Source organism: Balaenoptera ricei, chromosome 1, assembly GCF_028023285.1.
Source record: "Balaenoptera ricei isolate mBalRic1 chromosome 1, mBalRic1.hap2, whole genome shotgun sequence".
In the NCBI taxonomy this organism is placed as follows: domain Eukaryota; kingdom Metazoa; phylum Chordata; class Mammalia; order Artiodactyla; family Balaenopteridae; genus Balaenoptera; species Balaenoptera ricei.
In genome coordinates, this window is record NC_082639.1 from 40,134,487 (window position 1) to 40,150,744 (window position 16,258).

Sequence of the window (16,258 nt, forward strand, 5' to 3'; positions counted from 1 at the left end):
AATCCATCAATATATTAATATGGTTTAATATTCAAAACTAAAGCAACATAATTCACCACCTGAACAGAATAAAGAAGAAGTAGTTCATAAAAGTTAATAATCATTCATTTTCAAATAAAAATCTTAGCAAACTAGAAATAAAAAAGAACTTTTTTAATCTAATAAAGGCTATCTACCAAAAACCTAAAGCAAACATCATACCAAGTGATGAAATGTTGAAGCTTCTCTCTGAGATCAGGAATGAAACATTCACTTCATTCACTGCTATCACTACTATCATTCACTTCAACATTTTATTGGAGTTCTGAACCAGTGAAAGCATAATAAAGCAATAAAAAGAAATAAAAGATATAACTATAACAAAAGAGAAACTACAATTCTCATCATTTACAATGTGATTGTGCACATAAAAAGTCCAAAGGAATCTAAAGACATTTTTTAAATCAATACATATAGCAAGGTTGCTGGAAACAGGGTAAATATGCCAAATAATATATTTTTTTATATATCAGCAACAGTTAGATATGACATTATAATCTTGTTTAAAAGTATGAAATACCTAGAAAAATAATGAATTAAAGATATTAAAGACTGTTACACAAAAGAAAAAAAATTAACAGAGGAATATACATGCTTGAGAGACATCAACCAGTCATAATGTATGGACCTTATCTTTATCCCAATTCAAACAAAAGACTTATTTTTTAAGTTATAAGATAGTTGAGGAAATGTGAACTGAATTGATATTTAATATTAAGAAATTGTTCATTTTTAGGTATGATATGGTACTGTTCCTATATTTTAGATATTGATATCTAATAGATAAAAGCATATGATGTCTGAGAGTTGCTTCAAAATACTCTGGAAAAGGGTGATGAAGTAGAGAGATATAGTTAAAACAACATTAGCCATGAGTTGATAATTATTGAGCTGAGTGATGAGTACAAGGGGGTTCATTATTCTCTTTTAGTGTCCACTTTTGTATATTTATAAAATTTTCTCTAAAAAAGTTTTTTTCATGTTTTTGATTAGAGAAATTTGTGTGCGTGTGCTCTAATAGCATCACCGTGAGAGCTCCCATTTTGCTGTTTTTTGTTAAAGTTCTCTCCTGCCTTTTCCATCAGAAATTCTAAAATAAGAGACACACATTCTACATGTTCAACTTCACATTACTCCTTCAAATGTTATTTAGTTATCTAAATAAAATCAGTTTAAAATATTCAGAATTCCTCCATATTTCCTGTAATTTGTAAACTGAACATATATTAATTTTTCTTTAAAATAACAATAATAAAAGTTTTAAAAAGAGGATAGTAGAAGCACTAGGCTCTTAACAAGAAGTTAATCCTCTCCTTTTATTCTCATGCCATCTGATTTTGTCAACTGCTCATCCTCCTTCTCACTACAATCTCTTAACTTCAAGTCCCTACCACTTTTTCACCGAAGATAAAACAGGCTTATCCTCCTCTCAAACCTAAGACTTGCCATAATTTTGAACAATGTCAACTTCCATGTGAATGTTGTATCCAACAGTTCTCTGACCTCCTCAAATCCAGTGCACATATACAAGGATTCTGATTATTTATTTACGTGTCTGATCCTTATTTTATTAAGATGGATACTCATTTGAACAAACGGCCTATATTTTATTCACTTCTGAATCCCCTATATTCTCTCACAGTGACTGAATCTGCACAGGCAATCAAAAAGTTTAAAAAAACAAATTTTATCATAAGCCAGTGGATAAGCAACTTTTGTTTTGGAAGACTTTTCTATCACCCCTTGAATCACACAGCATATTCCATGAATACATCATGCTGCTTCTCATCCTATTATCAATAAATGGAAGAACAGAAAAGAACTAATGCTAAAGATGATACTGAAATAAGAGACTGGCATGTAAGAAACTTGGTCTATTGCACTTACAATAATTATAATATCTGATCACAAAGTAAAACCCTATCCTTTAGAAAATATCTGAACATAAAATTTTATTAGAAATCAAACAAATTAAACAAACTTAGGATAAACATACTAACAGTATATTTTTTCTGATGTCACTTATTCTGTAATCTCAACTATTTGAAAAACATTATTACAAAGCAGAAAACTACATTTTTTAAAAAAGGATATGGGTAGTCAAAATAATAGTATTTACTACCATTTAGAGAACATCTTCTGTGTGTCAGGACTGACTGAGCTCCTATGAGCTTCAAACAAATCCCTAAAACAACCCTAACAAGCCATTATTTCCATTTTACAGATAAGAAAGAGAGACTAACGGTTAAGGTTACCAAACATAAATTCCTGAGCTGAGATTTGAGCTCAGCCTGCACTGTTTTCATTAACAACTCTACTAGAACTAGAAAGCAGTAATTTACAAAATACACAGTGAGGTAAGGAAGTTATATTTTGAATGAGGAGTAGAATAAAGAGAGAGGATAGTAGCTAAATGAGGGTGAGGATGAAGACAGGAAATATCTTTTAAAGATGTAAACATGCAACATATTTATACAGTGTGAGGGTTAGCAAGAGAGACACTGCAAACACAGAGGGAAAAAAATCTAATGATCAAGATACTAGAGATGGCACGAGGAGATGAATAAGAGGGACAAGTAGAATAATCGTGAGCAGAATGAAGAAACCTCATCCTCCAGGACCAGGAGAAAGGCGATAAGAATGAGAAACAATGTAGATGACTTTTAGGACAAGGGAGCAGTAAACTGAAGTGATTCACTAACATGGCCTCAATTTTAGTCAGTGAAGTAAGAAGTAGTCATCTGTTCATCTTAAGAAGGCTGGAGTTTAAACAGAGACATCTAATAAGAGAAATGAATATGTTTAAAATATCTACAAGATAAATTAAAAAGGAAGTTCTCCAAGAAGTAAAAGGACTGAAAGGTAGCACTGAGAAATAACTTGTGTTAGCATCAATCTGAAGGTTATGAGAGTCCATCAGCAATACCAAATTAACCTAGTATAAAAAGCCAGGAAGGCAAGTTGTAGCACTGACCCGCGAATGGACATTTATTAAGAATCTCCTATATGTCAGCTTTGATGTAATACCGGACATAATGAAATAAATAAGTTAAAGTAAGATATAGAAAGTTTCAAATGTTTTTACCAACACAAAAAGGATATACCTTTCTAAGCAACCATGTCATGATCATATTTGATTCCTATCCCAGATGCTCAGGGAAAACATCAATGAATTCCAAGAGGCAGTAATATTATAGGCTACATGCTCTGATTGAAAGACAAATTAACAATATTTTTTAATATTTAAACTAATCATGGATAAATATTTGAAATACACTGAAAAGACATTAGCAGTCTTCAATATGAACGTTCAGCAAAATGACTGGATACACAATAAATATTTTTATCACTTTCTTGTGTATCAACCATAAAAAAAGGGAAAAAAGGAAAATTAGGTGAAGAACCTTATTCTCTAAAGCCACAAAATATATAACAGTTAGAAATAAACATAATAAGAAATATATGGCAAGTATACGTATACACAGACACACACACACACTCACACACATACCCCAAAACCTTGGTAATATGTTGAAAGAAAGCATAACTTTAGTAATTCAATATACATCACCTATCTACATGGGAAGAATGAATAATGTAAAAATGCCAATTCTCCCAAAATAAAATTAAAATTCAAAGAGGTTTATCTTAGACCTTAAAAAATGATTTTAAGTTCATCTAGAAAAATAAACATGTAGGAATATAAATGTGTGTTTATTAAATGAAAAGAACATGGATTATATAAAGCTGTAATAATTAACTGTGCACTACTAGCCCAAATACAGATACTCAGAATAATTAAACAGATATACTGGGGGAGGGAGACAAATGCGAGAGTACACAGAGACAGGATGAGGGTAGAAAGGATATTAAGGGGGAACAGATTTCTGCCTCAGATAATGGCAATTTACATAAAGCAGACCAATCATCTTACTATGAAGACTAAGAAAATCAGGTCAAGTTATTTTTTAAAATCCGCTTGAAGGCACAGAGAAGATAATATGGCAGTGAAGAATTACAGGGCCAAGTTCTAGGAGAAGAAACAAAAGCCAGGGAGATGAGCCAAACATTGGAGCTGCTTTCTCCCCAAGGGCATCTGCTAATTCCAGAAATGGCAAATGAAGGATTGATAAACTTAGCTGAGATTTTGATGGTCTCACAGACCTAGAAGCAAAATATCACTACAGGGGCTATACCAAGAAGGACAGGTCTTCATAAATTGTCCACAGTTTGGATAGAGCCCGTAAAAGACAACATCACAGGAATAAGGATGAACTGGAAATACCCTGGTGTTGTACATGGATTGAAACCCAGCATCAAATCATCTTAATCTCTGACATTAGATTGACATGATTGAGGATTCTTATTATCACTAGCAGCCTACAGAAGGGAAATAAAAGTCAAACATAAAGCCTACCTGGAGAATGACAGCATGATGTTATGCCTCCAATTACTTCTATAATTTTTCACATACAATGCTCAGTACTCAAAAGGAATTGTACAATTATTTTTAGGGAACTGTTCAGCGGTATCAACAAAAGCTAAGTATACACCTATTGTATGACCCAGAAATTCCACTCCAAGAGAACTAGTATAAATGTTTACCAAAAGATATTTATAAGAATATTCATAATAAGCCAAGACTAAAAACCATCCTCATTAACAAGAAATGAATAAAGTACAGTACATTGATATAATGGAATACTAAAGAGTAATAAAAAAGAATGGACTACTGAAATACAATGACATAGGTGACTCTCACAGACATTTGGCTGAGTCAAAAAAAAGCCATATTCAAAGGAATACATGTTTATGATTTAATTTATATGAAGTCCAAAGCCAGACAAAAGTAATCAATGCTGACAAAAGTCAGAAGAGTGATTATCTTGAGGGGGGTTGTGACTGGTAGAGGCACAAGGAAACCTTTTTGGATGCTGGAAATGTTCTCTATCTTGATGAATGGTGCTCATGGATGTACACAAATGTGAATAATCATTGAAGGGTACACTAAGGATTAAAATTAGTATACTTTAGACACTAAGAACAGCTAAGGAAATCTTCAAAAAGAATAAACCTGGGATAAACAACAAAGTCCTAACATATAGCACAGGGAACTATATTCAATATCTTGTGATAAACCACAATGGAAAAGAATATTTAAAAAAAAGAATGTATATATGTGTATAACTGAGTCACTCTGCTGTACAGCAGAGATTGGCACACCAATGTAAATCAACTATACTCCAATAAAAAAATAATAAATAAGTGAAAGTGAAAAAAAAAAAAGAATAAACCTGGAGGGCTTAAACTACCAGATACTAAAACTGAAGCTCCAGTAATTAAGAAAGCATAATATTTATGCAAGAACCATGAAACAAAATAGAAGATCTATTTTAAAAAATCCACATGTATGTAGGCACTTAATTTGTGATAAAGTAAACATTACAGAGCAATGGGAACAAAAGTTTCTTCACCAAACGGTATTGCTCAATTAGATATACATAAAATAAAAATAAAATGTTATCCCTTCTTCATACCATATACAAAAATAAAAGCCAAGGGGACTGTAAATCTGAATGTATATGGTAAAGAAATAAGGTTTCTAGAAAATTATATAGAATATCTTCATAACTTGGGGTAGGGAAAAAAAATTCTTCAACATGACCCAAGAAAAGCACTAAACATAAAGGAAAAGATTAATAAATCAAACTATATTATTAAGTCAGACTATATTAAAAATAAACTTGTTCACCAAAAGAACAAGAATCACTAATGGATTAAAAATGCAAGCCACAGAGTGAGAAGCTACTTGCAACACATATAACTGACATAAAGCTTATTAACTAGAAAATATAGAGAAGTCCTACAAATTACTAAGAAAGTAATAAACAACCACAAGGAGAAATGAGCAAAAGACAAGCATTTCACACACAAATACAAAAAGATGTCCAAAAAAGATGATGTCATTTATCTTCACAGAAATGCAAAGTGAAACCACTGTTCACTCACCATAATGACTAAAATGAAAAAGTCTGGCAATGCCAGGAGTTGGCAAGGATGTGGAGAACAGAACTTTCATCAATGGCAGAGTGTATATTTATAGAGAAACACTGGAAAACTGTTTGGCATTGTCTACTCATACTGACCCTAAGACTCAGCAATTCCGCTTTTATATATATACCAAATAGGCGTGCATGCTCATGAACATCAAGGCATGTAATCAAGAATGTTCATAGCAACTTTATTCATAACAGCAAAAACTAGAAATAACCTAAATGCCCATTAACATCTGTAAATAACAATAAATGAACTGGAGTAGAGTCACATAATGAAGATATTATATAGCAATAAAGATAAATGAATTAGTTATCAAAACACAAATCAATTTCTCAGCAAAATGCTGAGCAAAAGAAGCCAGGAACAAAAGAATTTGCATGTTACAATTCCATTTATTTAGTGTTCAAAAATAGGCCAAACTAAACGACAATATTAGACATTAAAATGGAAATTCCTTTGTGGAACACAGAGGAAATAGAGATTAGGAGGTGGTATAAGGAAGGCTTTCTGAAGTTTTGGCAATGTTCTAATTCTTGACCTAGGTTGTAGTTACACGGGTATTCACACTGTAATATTTCAGTGAGCTACAAATGAATGCTTCCAGTTAGAGATAGTAGGTTAAATGTATGCATTAGCTTTTGTTCCCTTCTGAACACTCACTAAAAGAATAAAAGGATTAAACACACACACATACACACACATACCAACTCACAATGAAAAAAACTAAAGAGAAAACAGTTTGAACAAAAGTGGTAACTGAGTTAACAGCCTGGAGAAAGAATCTTAAGCCAATAGAGAGGAAAGCTTAGAAGCAAACCATTTTATACTAAGGAACTCTTAAGAGACATAGCAATTGGTGGTGCTAGGTACCTCTGGAAATGACAGAATCAGTGGGGCTAAAAACCAGAGTAATAATTGAAAGCTGAAGAAGCAGTCAAATCCCAGATCCTTCTTCCAATTTACACTGCTAGGAAACTGCCCTTCCCCATTCCCAGGCAGGTGACTGGAAGTTATTCTCTAGAGAGTTGGAGGAGAGGCAGGAGGGAGGGGGGGGGATGGAAGTTGATTAGGGAAAGGAGAAGAAGAAGGAGAGGGAAGAAGAGGGCTAGGAGGAAGAGAAAGAGGAGAAGTAATAGTAGTAGTAGTCGTTGTCTTCACTGGAATGGAAACAGCAGGTACAACTGACAGCAGGGGTAATACTATATGAAAACAGGTAGATTAAGAGTCTGGGCTATACAATGAGATTTTACTACAGCTTCTTCCACTACAAGGTTGTATAAACAGGTCGCCAAGTATATAGCCTCTAGGAGAAATACGTGAATGATTCTTCTACTGAATATGACCAGCTGAAGAGAAAAGACATAAAAAGATAGTGACATAATTTCCAATATAATGACCCAGAGAAATCACCTACAATAAAGTACACATTGACAATCTGCATCCAGGAGGAACCCCAACAGACTTAGCAATTAGTGGTACCAGGCACCTCTGGCACGTAACTTCCAAAGGCATTTCAGTCTTCTACTCTTAAATATGAACAGATGGCCAATAATTTGATGAAATATGAAAGGCAGAAGCAAAAACACAAAACACAAAATAAAAGCGAAGACAAGAGTTTTCAAGTCTCTCCAAACCTCCCTTCCATAAAAACATATGCAGCAATTACACAGCAGAAAACTACAGACAACATTCACAATAAAATAAGATGACAAGATATCTCCACAAACCCTAAGATAAAGCAGATGATGACAAACCACCAACAACCACAAAACCTGTGAGGTATCAGCATCTATCTATGCAGCAGAAGCAGAAGAAAGTAAGGGAGTACCTAAAGGACCTGGGAAGAGATACCCTAAATACCCAACTGGTACTCAGTAGGAAGCAGTAGATCAATCTGAGAAAAGCAGTTGAAATTGGAAGGGTGTTTGCCCATTCCAATAGCGGGTGAGTTCAAAAGAGAACAGTAAGGTCCAAAGGTGGTAAAGCAGTCTGGTAGCCTGTAAGAACTATAGAAACTGAACACCCAGGGTTCCTAGACAGGATGGGGCACAAGAAACCAGGAAAAACTGTAGAGAACAGAATGCAAAATAAACAGGATAAAAACGTAGAAAGAGAAAACCCAGAAAAAGAAACAACAGCAGAAGAAAACTAACAAAAGTGGAATGGAACAAAGGCAGAAAATCCCAGAAAGCAAGCCACCATACTTTGAACACTACACAAGGGAGCTTGGTGAAGCTATAAAAAATTATCCTAAATCACGCTTCCTTCTAAGAATTCACGGGAAAAAATCTAAATTAAGAACGAGCAAAGAAAAAGGATCACAGTCAAACACATACCAAGTTCTTGTTTAAAAGATAATAATAGTGAGCAAAAGAAAAAATTTCCTACAGTGAAAGCATCCAAAAGACATGCTTGCAAAATAACTAAAAACTATAATCTACTACTTGAAAATGAAGGAAGTAATATAAGATATTAAGCAACTACATAAATCAAATTTAGAAAAACACAGAAGATGGTATAACTTAGGAAAGAAGCAGAAATAGAGAAGGAAGTTGTTTCAGAAATGAAGATTAAACTAAAACAAAAGCAAATAATCACAACAGATAGTATCTTAAAAAAAATAAAAGAACAAAAAGGTTTTTTAATCAAAAAGAAACAAAAAGATTTTAAAATATGAGTAAAAATAACAAATACTAAACATGCAAAAAATATCCAACATAGACCCTGATGAAAAATACTAAGGCAAAAAAAGAAAATAAATATTAAACAGTATATATAGTTCATGAAACTTTACAGAAATGAAAAAAGATTACAAACTACAAATGAAGGAGAATGCACTGTACCTAAGAGTACCAAGCCATAAAAAGCAACTTGAGGACATATTCTAGTAAAATCACTAGACTTTAAAAATAAATAAAAAAATTTTAGGCCTCTAGGCAAAAAAACAGAAATGATTCATAAGTGAAAGAACATTAAACTGTGAGAAAATAATGTAAATACCTGAGGGAGAATTGGGGTTAAGTTAAGCAAAAACAAAAAAACTAAAACTATAAAACTAAGCAAAGGAGAGAAAGTAATTATTAGTTAAAGTGAAAACAAAATCCTTGCAGAAAATGTATGATAGTATATATACCACATGGTTTAGCTATAATACTTTTTACATGATCTTAACAATATAATCTAAAATTATGATATAACTGTATTAAGAGAAGAGAAAGACAGAAAATGGGCATGTATATATTTTGAGAGCACAGAGAGAACATATGGAAAGTATTTAAATCCTCATTTTCCATAAGGGAAAGTAGAAATAATGTCCAATATTTAAAAATCAAACGTTTCAAATGCAGTATAAGCATGTTGGAGACACGTAGGTGAATACAAAGAAAAACAATTTTTAAAAAAAGAAAAGCAGTCCTTAGGGAGTAGGAAATGATAGAGGATAGGGATGTTACAGGACTGCAGTTTGCAATCAGCTCTGTAGACTATATGTAACTCTGCTATAAAGAAAAATAAAATAATTCTATAACCAATTAAAAATATAATTCCAATATAAGTAAAAACCAAACTTAAGGTAAGACATTAATATTTACATATATGCATATATATGTATGTATATACCTTGTCTGAGAGCAAGTCCTACAGAATAATAAAATTAATTGCCTGGTAGTTCTCTGGGTGAAAAGTTCTAACACCATGTGCACAATGTGCTTACCCTTTCCAGTCTGAAGAACTTGCCTTGCTTTGACGCTGCAAATTCAGTACTTGTAAATTGGACAGAAGAAAAAGTTCCACTTTCTTTTCAAATAGATAGATAAATATTAAAAACAAAAACCATTTCATAAAGGAAAGTAAAAGGCTAAAAATAAAGCCAAAGAAGGAAATAGCCCTTTTAGAAGGGATATAAGTGAAACAAAAGTACCCCACACTAGCCAGAATCATTCTGGAACGGGCCAAACACAAGCATAATATAGCCAATAAAACGTCCATCAAAATATTACATGGGTGTTTAGTATTGCCAGGTATTATTTCTGTGAACAATTTATAGTGAAGAAAGTAAAATAAACACAGCTGCTAACAAAATATATTTCCAAATATAGTTTTTAATTCCAATAAGTTTGCTAAAGGTATCAGTGGTCTCAGAAGTATCAGTGATCTCAAGAAGAGTATAAAGTTTAAAAAAAAAGGGTTTAAATAGAAAACAAATTTAAGATTTGTGTCAATATACTATATACCTTCTGAATCTACCATTGACACAATGAATCACTGCCACACAAAGTGAAGTAATGAAATAAACAGTACAGGTAGAATTGTTATTGAAACTCCTCAACTGTAAAGAAGTGGCCTGAAAAGTAATTGCTTGGGTTTAATTAGTTTATATTTTATCACAAGAACATAGATTAACTTCTAAAGAGAAAACTATTTCCTAATTTCTATAAACAATTTTCTATTCTTTTATATTTAAAAATATATATTTTGGCAAAAATACTTCAAAAAGAAAAGACCTTAAATTATTAATGGAAAAGTTTTTAGAGAACTAATGTTCCTGGAAACCAAATAGTAGGTTCATGTAAATTACATCTCCTGGAACATACAGTATAATTAATCCCATTTTACAGTTGCTCTTTCTTATAACTAAATAATGACAATTTCCCTCCTTCTTCTGTAAAAATTGTCATTTTCACATGTACTTTCAATGTAAGTTATGAAGTAAATGTACTACAGTACTCCAGAAATCTTAGTCACATGGAGCAAATCAAAAGCTACCATAAACACCTTGAGAGAGAGTGCCAGAATGCCATTAACACTCTGTACCAGCAAGAGTAATTGCTATAACAATTTCCAATAAATGCCTATTTACCTGCCCTAACTGCAAGGGCGAACTGCTGGGAATGCATTTGCCATCATGGATTTAAAATATGAATGCTGAGTCCTACAAGCTCTCCTGACCACTGAGGCAGGGACTCTCTCATTCATAGACACTGAAGGATTTATTCTCAGCCTTCAAATCTTCACCTGAAAGCATTTTGAATACCCCAGACACCAGGTAAGCACTAATTCCCAGAAGCTGAAAAGCAGGGGCTATAATGAAACTGCTATTTTTCCCTACAGGCGAGAGAAAACAATACGGAGAGCTAGTAATCTACTGCAATATAAATAAAGATCGTATCTTCTCTTTATCCAAACGGTGAAGAGAATGAAGCCAGAGCAGCTATTACTATATTACAAATTTTCAAATACAAAATACATTTCCTAATCAAAGGATTATATACTACAGACAGGTATCTCTCAGTAGGACAGTTCCAACACTCATGAAAACAGTAATGAGAGGCAGTTATATGATGCATTTATGATATTTTATTTAACTCCTTGAACGTCAAATACCTAGTATGTGCCAAGTATTGTCATATGCACACAGCAGCTACAAAAAAGGAAAAGTCAATGCTCTTATGAAATTATCATTCTAATGAGAGAGAAAATAAAAAATAAATAATATGTCAGTGCTAGGAAGAAAAACAGGAGGACCGTTCATCCCTATTTGCCCTGAGCAGTACCCTTTTCACAGCTGTTGCCTTGGTGGAAATACTAAAAACACACTCTTTTACTCTCCAAGTATTCTGGTGTAGAAGATATAATAACCTTAAAGATAATGGGATAGAGATTGAGATATTGACCAAAAGGGGGAGCTATTTTTAAATACTTTGGTGAGAAAAGATCTCTCATTATAATGATAAATTTGAGGAGTGACTTGGAGAGAAGTGAGGGAGCAGGCAAATCCATATCTGTAGGAAGAGCTTTTCAGGCAGTGTATTTGTGGCAGTATGTAGCTGACCCCTGAACAATGCAGAGGCTAGGGGTGACCATCCTCCTGCAGTTGAAATCCGCATATAGATTATAGTCGGCCCTCCATATCAGTTCCTCCATATAAATGGTTCCTCCATATCTGCAGTTCCTCCGAATCTGCAGTTCAGCATCCACGGGTTCAACCAACCACAGATCATGTACTGTAGTATTTACTATTGAAAAAAAATCCATGTATAAGTGAACCTGCACAGCTCAAACCCACATTGTTCAAGGGTCGAGTGTACTGTGTACGTGTGACAGAGTATGTTTGTGTGTGTGTGTGTGTGTGTGTGTGTCTGTAGAAGAAAATCTACAAACCTTCAGTGAGAAAGGATGAAAATCCAGTTTCAACAGAGTAGTCTATAAAGTAGAAAACTTTTCATTCTCTTTCTTGCCTGAAAATGGTTCCCAGGAAATGGCTTTAGTCATAATTAATTTTAGTCTGGTAGATTCCAGGATTAAAACCATTTCCCTAAAGAGAATGCCTTCTCTATGAATGTAAAATAGCCCTATCTGGCTTTTAATGTCATTGGCCCTTAATATCACTTTATATTTATATATCATAAATATATATTTCCCCAGAAGCTTGGTGATTCTGGGGTGCAATATGGTATGAATGGAACTTGGCAGTTCCCCAATATTAAGAGTAATAATAATAACACACCACCAATAAAAATAAACAAGGGACATTTTAAGTGTTTACTGTGTGCCAAGGACTGTTCTAAGCATTTTGTCTGAGGTTACTCAAGTATCTGACCATTTATCAGACTGCCCAATTAAGGGGGTCCTTGAATCTCCTTGAGCATTTGTACCATCTACCACAGAAAAAATAGATCCTTACCTCTCAACATACACAAAAATTAACTCAAAGTGGACCATTGGCCTAAATGTAAGGGATAAAACTATAAAATTTGTAGAAGAAAAGAGAAAATTTTTGTGACCTTGGGTAAGGCAGACTTCACCAAAAACATGATACATAAAAGAAAAAAACTGATAACCTGGACTTTATAACTTTTGTTCTTCAGAACACACCATTAAAAGAATGAAAAAAATAAGCCACAGACTGGGAGAAAATATTTACTAATCATATATCTGATAAAGAACTTATATTTAGAATATTTTTAAAAACAAAAAAATCTTACAACTCAGTAAGAAGACAAACTACCCAGTTCAAAAATGGGCAAAATATTTGCACAAGCATTTTATAAGAAAAAGTTACATGAATAGCTCATCTGCACTTGGAAAGATGCTCAACATTATTAGTCAGTATTAAAATGCAAATTAAAAATACATTGAGATACCACTACACATCTATATAATCCAAAAAGACTAACAATATCAAGTCTTGGGGATGATATGGAAAATCTTCATATGTTGCTGGTGGTAATGTAAAATGGTACAGTAACTTTAGAAAACAGACTGACAGTGTCTTAAAAAGTTAAACATATACTTAGGATACAACCCAGCATGTATCCATATACTCATAGCAACATTGCTCATAATAGCCCAAAACTTGAAACAATCCAAATGTTCATCAAATGGTGAATGGAAGGGGAAAAATTTTTCCATACAAGATGAATATTATTCATAAATAAAAAGGAATGAACTACTAATATGTAGAACAACATGGATAAACCTCAAAAACATTATTCCAAGTAAAAGAAAGCCAGGCACAAAGGACTAAATGTTATAAGAATCCATTTATATACCATTTCTAGAAAAGAAAAATATACAAAGATAGAAAATAGATCAGTGGTTGTGGGGCCTGGAAGTGGGCATAGAGATTGAGTACAAGTAGGCGTCAGAACTTTTGGGGTGATGGAAACATGCTAAATTGGATTGTGATGACGGCTCATAACTATATACATTTTCTAGAAATCACTTAACTACAGTTACAATGGGTAAATTTTGTGATATGTAAGTTATACCTCACTAAAGCTTTTAAAGTAAGGAAAGGAAAGATGGCACTACCTTTCCTATAAGAACAGTATTTCAGGGTCATCACGTTGCTGATAAGGAAAATATCTTTTATGGAAGAATTCCAGCTAACATATATAGAAAAAATTAACAGCATTAGAAAAATCACATTTGGTAACCCCTAATGAAAAGACGGGTCTCAAGGAATGCTGAAGCTGTTCGATGAAAGGCTGTAGAGGAGGTTAGGTTTATCATGGATGAATCAGGCTGATGCTGCCTGGAGCCAAAAGATAAATCTTAATATCACTAAACTTAAGACAATCAGACATTATATGCCACTTGATATGATGCAATAATAAGTACAGAGCACCAATTATGAAGGATTCTTGCCAAAAAAATAAAATAAGCCTGAATCGAACCAAACCTTTAGGTCTAATTATCAGTTTACATAATATAAGTGATGAATAAGCTAAACAACACTTTAAGGAAGTAGCAGCCAAATCCAAACTGTAGGACATTCTAAAGGACCTGATTTTTCTAACAAATTCACAGCATGAGGAAAAAAAAAGTGAGGGACACTACTACAGAAAAAAATAAACTTAAAAGCTAAAGAGCCATATACATATGTGAACCACACCTTGATGGTATCCTGATTTTTAACAAACCAACTGTATAAAGACATTTTGGTGGCAACTGGAGAAACCTGCATAATGACTAAGTATTCGATGTTATTAAGGAATTATTATTAATTTTGTTAGGTATGATACCAATGTAGTGGTTATATTTTTTTCAAAAAAGCCTTTATCAATTAGAGGTCATGTCAGAATATTTGCAGTGAAATAATGTATGCATAGAATTTGCTTTTAAATATTCCAACATTTTTTTAAGTGGCAGGGTAAACATATAATACAATGGGCAAAATGTCAAAAACTGTTGAAGCTGACAGGTATATGAGGCTTCATCATTCCATCTTTTCCACTTTTAGTATAGTTTTAATTTTTCATATTAATAAGGTTAGGGGACAACAAAAAACTGCAAAGCTGAGAGGAAAATAAAAGTAAAAGAAAAGGGGCCCAAAGCTTACAAGAGAGATCAGGGATAAAGACTGCTGTGGAAGTCATCAGAAGATAGGTAAAACATGAAGCCAAGTCTTTGGAGAATATCATATAAGGAGAAAGTAGAAACTAAGTAAAAAGAGATCAGAGAAGTGAAGCCAGAGGAATTTGAGAAAGATACCAAAAAGTGGAATGCCAGTGATGAAGGAGGAAACCTAAGAGAAAAACTGAATCAGGGAAATCAAGACAAGAAAGATCACAAATAATAATAACCACCAAGTACTCTTAGAGACCCTAAATTTCAAATAAAATAGGAAAAATTATGTTTTTTAACAAAAGAATTTCAGAATGATAAGGGAAATAATTATCTTCATATTTTCTAAGATACACAATTTCCCAGATACTGAACAAGATGTTCAAGAAAATTAAAAGTCATTACGCACTGGTACCAAGTTGCCACCTCACTAGTCTGCCATAGTGGAAGACAGAATACCAAGTGCAAGAACAGCTATAAAAAATAAATACGATATTGACATTAGTCATAAAGAATTCTTTAAACTATTAACTCCCTGAAGGTAAAACAATGAGCCAGCCTTATTTCTACCCATATGCCCAGATTCTAGCATGGTTCCAGGCTGCACGTTTCTATATTGCTAGAGTCCCAACGGGGTGCAAAAGGTATGGAAGGGACAGTTGACATTGATGATGCTCAATATTGTTGGCGTTTTGAGCCACAATTATATATTAGACCAATATGGTAATCCCTAATCCCTTTCTGATTACAAGGATAAATAACAGAGCTTTTCATTTCATACTCAGAGCTCGAATAACGTATTCCCAAACGTATACCTTTGCATCGCTGCTCTCACAAAAAATTGGATCTCTTTATAGTTGATCCCTAGTACTTTGAAGAATTTACTGTTAACCACAGCCTTGAATACTCACTTTCAAATAATTTATTAACATATTGCATATAATACAAAATGCAAAAGCATATATATTTTAAGCTACTATTACTTCCATCTTCTATTATTTACTCTCTTGATTTGCAACACAGTGAGGTTAAAGACATATTTTTGTTTGCAGGGCCAAATCCCACCTAACATGAATCTCAGTTCTTACATCATTAACAGCCCATATCATTTTAATCAATAAATAGTTCAGGTAAGTCTTTTTGTTATTCACAGATCAAACACAGAAAAAGGAAAAATTCCCCACCTCTCTGCAGCACACGTATTTTTTATTATTTCCAGGTATATTCCAAAATTCTAAAAAGTGTAAAAAAATTCTCACCTCAAGATTTTTTAAGTTCTTGTTAGACCCTTTTTGACTTTTATCTAACTCAGGAT

At 33.2% G+C, this 16,258-nt stretch overlaps 1 protein-coding gene across 4 annotated transcripts in view; it reads right to left on the reverse strand.

Annotated features, from left to right (window-relative positions):
* SPATA6 (spermatogenesis associated 6) overlaps positions 1-16,258 on the reverse strand; it is a 150,782-nt gene that overhangs the window by 100,216 nt on the left and 34,308 nt on the right. The window lies entirely within an intron of this gene.